The following is an 11,760-nucleotide window of genomic DNA, read 5'->3' on the forward strand; positions in this document are numbered from 1 at the left end:
GGCGCTGCTAGAGGCAAGAGGAGTTGCCAGGGACACGGAGGAGAGATGACGCAGAGCCACTGCTAAAGCAAGTCAGTGTCCGAGAACCGAAAACCAAAATTAAAACAGGTAACACGAATTACCAGACACAGGATGGGGTCAAGGAGAAACCTTAGAAACCCCTGAGCCAAGGGTTCTCCATGTCAACAGCCACAGACCAGGGAGGAGAGCACTGCTCTGGGGTCCAGGCTGTGGGATAAGTGTCCACGAAATGCCAGCCTGCGGATGACACTAGAAGCTCCATGGGCCCACTAGGCCAGGGCTGCCAGAGCCCTCAAGTCCTGGGCCTGAAGGGGAGAGCCCAGCTCCCTATCAGACATCTGTACTCAGAGTTGCTGCTTCTGGGCACAATGACCCAGAGTCTGGGAGTCTGAGCACCCCCCAAAGGCTGGGCTAGTGGGCTCTGAGGATCTACTGCTTTGTGACCTGTGTCAGGACAGTGCTGCGACGCAAAACAGGAGGGCCAAAGATGTACCCTGACAGTGGCCCGTAGAGCAGGACATATCCTTGGGCTCTCACCTCTCTTAAAAGGCCACCCAGGTGAGCATACCCCATCTTTCCTGGGGACCTGGGTGCTTGGCTGGGTGAGAAGAGGGTGGGGAGAAGATGGGGCCTGAGCAAATCACTTCCTCTCTGGGCCTCAGTTTCCCCATCTGAGACCCATCCAACTCCAGGGAGTCGTGTTTCTAAGTTGTAATGTCACACTGTAGAAACCTCTGCCCATAGTTCTGCCTCTCTGTGGGTGTGACCAGCCTCACATCATTCCCCACTCCGGGGACTCTTCCTGTGGGAGGGGGCCCTCCAATGCCCTCATCTGCTCACACCACACTCGGCCACCTCACCAACAGGGCTGGCACAGCAAAGAGAACACCAACCAAAGCAGCCCCAGCCCACCTGGACTGCAGGGCTTGGGGACACCCTGTCATCCCCACCTCCGAGGGCCTCAACACAGCCCCCAGGGCCTCCACCTGAAGGGCTGGCTCCCACACCCGGGAAGTGTGAGGCATGGGGTGAGGGGACGCAAAGTGATGACATGTTTAAAGGCACAGAGATTACGTCCAAAAAAATGAAGTGTGAGATTGTAAATGTGTGTCTGGAAGGCGCTGTAGGCCTTATAGAGTTCCATTCTGTGGGGAGTGGAGGGTTCTCTTCTGGCCACCCAGAAAGTCCCAAGGAAAGAGGCAGCCAGCTGAGGTTCCAGCCAGTGACTGGCAGGGCTATAGTTGGCAAAAAGGGGACTGGAGAGATGAGCACCATCTGTGGAAGGGGAAGGAAGACTGGGGTTCTGCTTTCACTGGGGGCTGTCAGCTCATAGCAGCTTGGGGGGCTATCCCAGCCAGACTGAGTGGCCCTATGGCACCTGATTTTGAGTGCTAAGCCTCCCCCAGGTATCAGCAGGGGAGGAATTCTGAGAGACCCCTTCAGTCCAGGGAGTGAGAACCAAGGTCTATAGGAGGACCAGACTTTGCCGGTCCATGCAACATGGGAGTGGAGTGGAGGGGGGGTTGGGGGGGGCAGTGCCCGGTGCAGAGTGACGTTGGGAATACCCCTGAGGGTCTGGGAGAGGCTGCCCTTGCCCCCTGTGCCTGGGGTGACGGCAGCAACTGAGGTGGTGCCACCAGCTACCCCCACCCCAGCTGGACCTGGGGACACAGGTTCCCTCACCCAGGAGTCTCCCAGGCCTCATACCTCCCCATCAGGTCTGACCTCCTCACCCCGCCCCTGCCTGCATTCCCATCTCCTCCATGGCCAAGGTGGCCCTACTGCCTACAGACCTCAAGGCGCCCATGCAGTCTGGACCTCTTTGGAGGGGGCCAGGTGCTTCCCACCTCTGTGTCCACAACTCCTGCCTCCCCCACACCCAGCCCCAGCCCACCTTTGCAGCTTCTGGTCACCTGCAACACCTCCCCTGGCCATCCCACGTTGGCCTCGCCTCACTGTGTCTGCCCAGCGTGGAGAAGGAAGGTAAATTAACGTGGAACAGCCACTGACAGACCAGCACCTGGTTCAGTTGACCCTGGATGGTAAACTGAGGCCTAGAGAACTCGGCAAATTAGCTCAAAGGACACAAAGCAAGTGGGGGTGGGGCAGTGGCAAACACATGATCCCAGTCTCCTGCTTTCACCAGCTAAGCCACCTCCAGATAATCTTGCTGGCCTCAGCACAGCATGAGGAGGGTGTGTTATCCAAGGAGGTCAGAGCTTTTTCTTCCAGCATAGCATGCTCTGGCCAATGGCAAAGTGGCCCCGTGTTTCTGTTAGAGAAACCTCGGCTTGGGGCTTTTTTTATTCCCCCTGCCATGGCCACCCAAGCCTGCTTGGCACAGGCCAGCTTTCTGGGAAAGGACATCCAGAGTATGAGGCAGGACAAGCTGACACTAATAAGGGGGCTGCAGCCACCCTGTGCAGCATGAGGGAAAGCAAGGAGTGGTCCAGGCTGGGCTGCGTCTCTACCCTGTACATGTTCCTAACCAGAGTTATGGCAGTGCTCTCCAAGGGGCTGATGGGCACAGCTCCAAGAGGACCTCATCAGCGCCAGGGAGGGGTGTGTACTGTGAAACAAAGCCCACCCCGAGACAGGAAAGACAAGGGTGGTAGGTTGTGACGGCTCACTGGCACTTTTGCAAACATCCAACTTCATGGAGACCTTGGCGCTGTGAACTGCCAGAATCATGCACAGCAGTGGGTCCTGAGAATGTTGACACCCAGCCATGCAGAGGGGGCTACCCAGGTCTCAGCAGAACAGCAAACTCCTGCAAAGCTGGGGGTGCCCACCATGACCCCAAGCTGGGCAAGGGCAGCCCACCTCCCTGGGCCAGGCCCACCCGACATCTTTAAGGCCTAGTTTGGATGCAGAAGCAAGGCCTCAATTGTCAATTCAGTGGCTTTCTCAGTCGCCTCCTCCCAGGGCCAGAGACAGAGACCGAACGCACAGAGGACCGCCTTCCCAGCTGATGCCCACCCACTCTTCAGCCACTCAGGCCTCAGTTGCCCAGCCAACAGCATGATGAGAATGAGGTTTGGGGAGGATCTAGGAGGGCCAGACTGGGGAGCTTGCGCTGCCCAGATGCTGCCCAGAACAGGGAGTGGTTCTCTCAGGTGGTCTGGAAGGAGTGGGTGAGCAGCTGCTTATCAGAAAACATTGCCTAATTGGGGCCTAATTGGGAAGGTTTATGGTGCCAGTAAGGGGGGCTCCTTGGGGAGATGGTGAAAGCCACTCATGAGTCATTTGAAACTGAGCCGGACAAAGAGCTCAAGGAGAAATGATCCCACCCAGCCTGCTAGCCATGGGTAGAATGAGCTCATGGGCTCTGGGATGCACATGCGTGCATGTGTGTGCACGTGTGTGTGTGTGAGAGAGAGAGAGAGAGAGGGAGGGGAGGGGAGGAGAAGAGAGGAGCTGGTACTCATACAGCTGGTACTCAGAAGCTGAGCCCTGCAGAGCCTCCACTGTGGGCCCCATCACTGCATGGCCAGACTGCCCCCTCCAGGTCGGGGAGGGAAGGGCCCAGTATCTCAGCCAGCGTCCTGGCTTAGCATCCTCACCCAGCATCCAGGCCAGCATAAACATACCTTCTCTGCAGTGCCCAGCACAGGACCTGTCCTGGGACAGATGCCAAATGGACATGGAGCTTATTCTTCACAGTGGGACACCATCTGTTCACACCACTTCATCCTCTGTGAGATGTGTGTTGGAGACTTGGATGCATAATAAACATTTTAACATGTTTATTCAAATGTTTAAAACTTGTTTTGAAAGAAATGTAGATTCACATGCAGTTGTGAAAAATAATAAGAGACTCTTTGTACCCTTCACCGGGCTTCCCCTAATGGACAATATGACAGCCAGGAAACTGACATTGACAAAATGCATCGACCTTGCTACATGAACTCATCTGTGGCATGTGTGTTTAGTTCTATGCACTTTTATCACACATGGAAGTTCATTTGTCCACCACAGTCACACTGAACATCTCCATCACTCATGGAGATCCCTTATGCTGCCCTGTTATAGCCACACACCCCTGGCGTCTACTAATCCACTCTCCATCTATCATTTTGTCAGGTCAGGAATGCTATATACACGGAATCATACAGTAACCTTTGGGGATTGGCTTTTGCACTAAGCAAAATTTCCTGGAGATCCATTCAGGTTGTCAAGTGTATCAACAGCCCCTTCCTTTTGATTGCTTCATAGGATTCTACTGTATGGATATACCATTCACACACTGAGGGACATCTGGGCTGTGTCCAGTTTCTGGTTATTATGAATAAAACTGCTGTTAACATTTGTGTACAGGTTTTATGTGAACATAAGTTTTATTCGTCTGAGATAAATGCTCGGGAGAGCAATGGCTGGGTCATATGGTAGCTGCATGTTTAGTCTTGTAAGAAAATGCCAAACTGTTTTCCGGAGTGGCTGCACTGTTTTACATTCCCACCAGCAATGTACAAGAGATCTAGTTTCTCCACATTCTCACCAGTATTTGGGGTTGTCACTGTCTTTTTATTTTAGTTGTTCTTATAAGCATGCAGTGGCATCTCATTGTGGCTTTAATTTGCATCTCCCTAATGGCTAATAATGTTGAACATTAATGGATTTTATTGCCTCTTTGGTGAAATGTCTATTCATCTTTTGCCCATTTTCTAATTGAATTTTTTAACATTGAGTTTTGAATGTTCTTTATATATTGTAGGTATGGTTTCTTTTGTCAGATGCTGGTTTGCAAATATTCTCCCAGTCTGTAGTTTGTCTTTTCATCCTCCTCACCTGGGCTTTTTCAGAGCAAAACCTTAATTTAGTATTTCCTTTTATGGTCATGCTTTTGGAGTTATGCCTAAACTCTTTGCCTAAGCCAAGATTCTGAAGATTTCTTCTATTTTTTAAATAAAAGTTTTATAGTTTTACAGTTTACCTTTAAGTCCATGATCCATTTTGAGTTTTTATATAAAGTGTGAGGTTTAGGTTGAGGTTCATTTTTTTGTCTATGGACATCCAGTTGCTTCAGCACCGTTTGTTATAAAGGCTTCTTCCTCCATTGAACTGCTTTTGTACATATTTGAGCGCAGCTATTTCTGGATTCACTGTTCTGTTCATGTATGTGTCTAACCCTCTGCTGATACCACACTGTCTTGATTTCTGGAACTATATAGCAAGTCTTAACGTTGGATAGGGTGATTCTTCCACTTTGTTCTTCTTTTTCAAGACTGTTTTAGGTATTCTAAGGCCTGCACCTTTTCATATAAGTTTTAGAATAAGCTTGTGTGTGCCTACCAAAAAAAAAAAAAACCTTACTGGGATTCTGATAAGAATTACATTAAACCTATAGACAAATTTGGAGAGAATTGGCATATTTGCTATGTTGGGTCTTCTAATCCGTGAATACAAAATGTGTATTTATTTAGGTTTTCTTTGACTCCTTAAAATCATCATTTTGTAATTTCAGCATAAAGATCCTGCACGTTTTGTCAAGTTTATAACTGAGTATTTCATTTTCTTTGGAGTGATTATGAACAATACTGTGTTTTACATTTCAGTTTCCACATGGTTGTTGTAAGTATATGGAAATGTGATTGACTTTTGTGTGTTGATCTTACATACAACCATACAGAGCTTACTTAGTGCTAGAAGGTTTGGCTTTTTTCTTTTGAAAGGTTCATTGGGATTTCCTACATACAATAGATAATTGTGTCATCTGCCAATAGAACTTCCAATACTATGTTGAAAAAGAGTGGTGAGAACAGACATCATTGTTCTCGAACATTAGGGGGAAAGCTTTCATCTTTCACCTTTAAGTATGATGTTAGGTGTAGGGGGGTTTTTTAGGTGTTATTTATCAGTAGGGAAAATTCTCCTCACTTCCTAGTTTGATGAGAGTTTTTTTCATAAGTGGATGGGTTTTTTCAAACGCTTTTTCTATATCAGTATAAGCATATGATTTCTCTTCTTTAGCCTGTTGATGTGATGGATTACATTGATGGATTTTCAACGGTTGACCAAGACTTACATATCTGGAATGAATCCCACTTGGCCATAGTATTTAATTCATTTTATACATTGCTAAGTTCATTTTGTTAATATTTTGTTGAGAATTTTTATTTCTAAGTTCATAAGTGATATTAGTCTGTAGTTCTCTCCAGCTCTGTCTCTATCTCTGCCTCCCTGTCTCTCTCTATCTCTATCTCTCTTTGGTACTGTCTTTGCCTGTTTTGGGTATCACACAGGGTAATACTAACTTCCTAACATCAGTTGGGATCTATTCCCATCTCTTCTATTTCCTAGAAGAAATTGTATAAAATTGGTGTAATTTCTTCTGGTCATGGGGATTTCTTTGTGGGGGTGCTTTTTATTTACACCAATTTTTGAAATGGTTATAGGACTATTCAGGTAGCTTATTTCATCTTGGTTGAGTCTTGGTAGTTTATAGTTTGTGAGGAATTGATTCATCTCTTCTAAGTTGTTGGATTTATAAGTATAAAGTTGTTCATAGCTTGCTTTATTATCTTTGTAATGTCCCAGGGTCTGTAGTGATGTCCCCTGTTTCATCCTGATTTTGGTGATTTGTGTCTTCTCTCTTTTTACATTCTTCAGTCCTGCAAGAGTTTATAAACAATTTTAAAGACTAGCTTTTAAAAATTGATTCCTCTATTGTTTTCTGTTTTTTATTTCTTACTTCTTGCTTTGGTTTTATTTTGCTTCTCTTTCTAGTCTCTTGAGACAGGAACTTAGAATGTTGACTTGAGACCTGTCCCCTTTTCTAATGTAGGCATTCAGTGTTATAAATTTTCCTCTCAGCACTGTTTAGCTGCATCCCACGTATTGTGACATGTCGCACTTTCATTTTAATTTCCAAATATGTACACAACAAACAACAGAGCCTCAAAATCCATGAATTGAAAACTGATAGAGCTGAAAGGAGATGTAGACAAATCCACAATTATAGTTGGAGACGTCAACACCCCTGTCAGCAATTGATAGAACTACTAGACAGAAAATTAGCAAAGACATTTAAGAACTCAACAACCCATTGACCAAGAGAGTTTGATAGACGCCACCCAAAGTACATTCTTTACAAACACCCATGGAACATTTGCCAAGATGGACCATACCTCATGGTGTGAAATAAACCCCAACAAGTTGAAAAGAATTGTAATCATACAGGGTGTGTTCTCTGACCACAGTGGCATTAAACTAGAAATCAGTGCCACAAAAGACATCTGGAAATCCTCTAAACACTCTGAAACTAGACAACACACTTCTAAATAATCTATGGGTCAAAGAGAGTCTCAATGGAAATCTTTAAATATGTTTTTAAAATTTTTAATTAAAGCAGAAATAATCTACCCCCTATTTGGAGAAAAGGTTTCATTTCTATAATCTACTCCAAACCAACTTTCTGAATGGTCTCTTTTCCTCCCTTGGTTTATCCACAGCTAACAGGGACAGTGCCACTCCAGAGACACTCTCACATCTGTAGGGCAGACAGAGAAAAGGGGAAGGCACTCAGACTGAGACACCATTCCACCTGGACCACAGGTTGGGACTCGGTGGAAGGGGAGCTATTTGTACTTAGGGGTTATACTGGAGTATGCCAGGTGCAGGGCCAGTGTCCCATTTTTGAAGTCCCATCCTCATGGCTGGGACTCCCGCCCAGCCTGCAGTCTCCCTGTTGGGGCTAGGGAGCACGAATCCTGCATCCAGGCTTTTCCTGGCCCCTTGCACCCATGCATTCCTACCCCCCCAGGGAACAGCCTCACTCTCCCATCCAGGCCTGGGTGGAGTTCTGACGCCAAGACCATCATATTCAGTCAGGTGCCCAGATAAGATGCCCTGAAAGGTGTTCCTGTTCCATGGGGCTCACTGGCCTCCCCGGTGGTTAGCATGTTCCCCAGTGCCTGGCCCCAGAATTAGGAACTCACCCCAACAATTTCAGGTTCCTCTGAGGCCGCAGGGATGACTGTTAGGCTCAGCAACAGGTTCCAGACTCTGCTAGCTGCCACTTCATCTCTTGGAGCCCTGACTGCCAAATATCACCATTTGCCAGGTTGGACCTGCATTTCCCATGGCTTCTTCCTGAAGATTCAGGCAGCCTGGACACCCCAGGAACATTTTGTGTGGGATTTGGAACGAGTAAGTGGAGGAGAGCTATGTGCTTTTGTGCCCAAGGGGTGGATGCCAGGCCTGGGTGCTCCCCTGTGGTCAGTGAGGCCCTCCAGCTCATGCTGGACCTCCTGGATTGGCCAGGGTGTGCTTACCACAGTACAAAGGGCAATAGCACATCCTGCTAAGACACCTCCATCTGTCTCCATTCCCTCCTGGATTTCCAAATGAACAGCTTCATAGAGACTGTGTAACCATCTCCAAAACTGCATGAGGTCAAATCTTTGTCATGAATATGAACGCATCTCTGAACAGTTTACGTCTGTGCTCAGACCCTACAGTTTGATGACAAAGACTTCCTGAGATGCCAGTTAACTTGGTGGCTGGTAAAGGTGCTATTTCAGTGTCAGTGAGGGAGGCTGCTGGTGTCATAGTAGGGCTGCCAGGGAACAGCAGTCATCCTTGAGAGTCCAGGCCCAGAAGCTGGTCCCACCCTGTCTGTGTCCCTCCCAAATGCCAGGGCCAGCCCTAAGCCCAGTGTGAGGATGGAAGAAAGCATAAATGTCCAGCAGGGTTGAAAACTGATTTAACAAGAACTAATGAACTATTTGAAAAAGAAAAAGAAAGTCACACCCTAGCTTTGCCATAAATAATTTTCAGAGGGATCAGAGACTTTAAAATAATGAAAATATAGGACACCTTTTCATTGAAGGGTTAGAATGATTTTTGTAAGCATAAGTAGAAAACATTGGTAAAATGATGCACCTTTTTAGGCCACCTGGCAATATATCTGAAAAGTTTTAACACTGTCAAAACTTTGACCCAGTCTCTGGGCTTTTATGCTAGAAAAGGAACAGAGATTCACAAACATTCTGGGAGGGGATAGGGATCAAAGCATCATTTTTAATAGTACGAAATTACAAACATTATAAATGTCTTCCAGAGGAGATCTGTTTCCAGGAATGTTTAACTGCTTAAAGATACAAGAAAATTTCTGGTTAAAGATGGCTGTTGGGGCTTCCCTGGTGGCACAGTGGTTGAGAGGCCACCTGCCGATGCAGGGCACATGGGTTCGTGCCCTGGTCCAGGAAGATCCCACATGCCCTGGAGCGGCTGGGCCCGTGAGCCATGGCCGCTGAGCCTGCACGTCTGGAGCCTATGCTCCGCAACAGGAGAGGCCACAACAGTGAGAGGCCCGTGTACCGCAAAAAAAAAAAAAAAAAAAAAAAGTTGGCTGTTGGATGTTTTTTCAAAATGGCGGAGGAATAGGAGAATGTGGAGTTTATCTCTCTTCACAAATGCATCAGGAATATACCTACAGATGGAACAATTCACACAGAGCACTGGCTGAACACTAGCAGAAGACCGTGAACACCGGAAAGGACAGGAAAGATCCCTTCATAACCAGATAGGATGAAAGAAAGAGAAGGGGAAAAGAAGAGGAGAGGAAGCGGGATGGGACCTGTGCCCCTGGTGGGGAGCTGAGGAAGAGGAGAGGTTTCCACATCCGGGGAAGCCCGCTCATCAACAGGGAAATCAGTTGGAACAGAAGGAGCATCTGAGGCTGTCAGAGGAGGGTGAAACAGCTGGTCTGTGGCAGACAGGACAGAGTGTGACCTACACAGATGGTTCATGCCACAGCCCTGTGGGCCCCAGACTGGGATGTGTGTCTGCCAGTGTATAAGGGCTGGGAGCTGGAAGGTGGAGATTGGAGAGCAAAGCCGGGGAGAAGACTGCCATTGGCTGCGAGGAGACAGCCTTAGGGGACAGGAGGGAGGTAATCCAGAAATGGGAATGCTTATGGAGGAAATCCAGACTGCCACAGAACCAAGGTGACACTGTTGAGTGATGTGCAGGGGGTGGAGCCACAATTGCAGCCTCTCTCTTCCCACGTGCCAGCCTCTGCCCCCACCAGGCACTAAGAAAAGGCCTCTGCCAAGGCTGGCACACACGTGCCTGCCTCCAGGTGCTAGGAAAAGCCCCTTCCAGGGCTGGCCTTCTCATGCCTGTTGCTGGGCAATAGGAAAGGCCTCCACCAAGGCTGGCACACACGTTCCTGCTGCCAGGCACTAGGAAAAACCCCTACTAGGGCTGACCTTCTCGCACATGCTCCTGGGTACTAGGAAATGTCCTGCAAAGGCTGGCGCACACAAGCCTACTGCCAGGCGCCAGGAAAAGCCCTTACCAGGGCTGGCCTTCTTGTGCCTGCTGTCAGGCATTAGGTAAGGCTCCCGCCAGGGCTGATCCTCTCACAACAGATGCCGAGTGCTAGGAAAGGCTCCCACCAGGGCTGGATCTCTCGCACCCGTAGCTACCAGTTTCCCCGCAGACCTCCTCACCATCCAGATGGATCTCTCGCAGCCGCCAATCCCCCACCCACCAACGCACCTGTTGCCACTGGGGCTCCTGTGACCCCAGAAGTCATGCCACCTCTGTGTCCTGTCCTCACCAGGGCAGACCGACACACAGAGGTGGGGCTAAAACCACAGCTGAGCTCCACGGGCGGGGCAGCTAAGGAAGAGGAACGAAAATCTTTCTGTGCAGCTGCACAAGCCATGGATTAAATTCCCACGATCAGCTTGGTAAACCCTGCATTTATGGAATATCTGAATGGACAACCAGTGTTCCCACAACAGAGGCTGGTCTATGGGGGTAAGTACATGCGAGAGTTGGGCCAGGTCACAGTCTGAGCTGCCCCCACAGTGCCCACAGTGGGTCCAGAGACCTACCTAGAGGTATTAGAGGGCCTCCTGGGGAGGCGGAGGTTGGCCGTGACTCATGGTGAGGGAAAGGACACTGACAGCTGAGACCCCAGGAAAATATTATTATTACTAATATTTTTAATCTGTTGTTCTGTTCTTATTTATTATTATTTTATTTTTTAATTAAAAAATTTTAATGGTCTTAATTTTTTATTGTTATTTTTTATTTTTCTATTTTTACTTTTTCATTGTTTTGTGTTTTTTCCTTGTTATGTTTTGTTTTTAATTTTTTAAATCATTTTTGTGCATCTTTTTTATCTTTTCTTTGCTTTTTTTTGTTTGCATTCTGCTTCTGTTTTGTTTCTTGTTTTTTGTTAGTTTTGGTTTAAATTGTTTGATTTTATTTTGGCATTCTTTTCTTTGTCTGGTTGTTCTCTGGTTCTTTGTTTTCTTTGTTTTTGTTTCTTTTGTATGTGTGTGTTTCTTTGTTAGTTTTTGTTTGTTTTTGCTTTTACCATTTGTCTTGGGTTTTATTTGTCTGTCCATTTGGTTTCTTTTTTTCTTTTTTTTTTTAACTGTTGTTACTGTTTTTTGTCTTTGTCTTTGCTATTTGTCTTGGGTTTCATTTGTCTGTTTGTTTTCTTCCCCTTCCCTTTTTTTTTTTTTTGCCACACCATGTGGCTTGCAGGGTCTTGGTTCCCCAGCGGGTGGTTGGCCTGAGGCTCTGGGATGGGAGTGCAGAGTCCAGGATGCTGGATCGCCAGAGAATTCCCAGCCCCGGGAAATATTAATCAGCAAGAGCTTCCAAGGAAGTCTCCATCTCAACTCCACCCAACTGGCCCCACCCAACTGCCTGCAGGCTCCAGTGCTGGAAGCCTCACACCAAACAACAAGCATGACAGGAACACAAACCCACCCA

The sequence above is a fragment of the Aethalodelphis obliquidens genome, unplaced genomic scaffold, assembly GCF_003676395.1.
Source record: "Aethalodelphis obliquidens isolate GAN/ISIS:26980383/991018 unplaced genomic scaffold, ASM367639v1 scaffold102, whole genome shotgun sequence".
Lineage (NCBI taxonomy): Eukaryota > Metazoa > Chordata > Mammalia > Artiodactyla > Delphinidae > Aethalodelphis > Aethalodelphis obliquidens.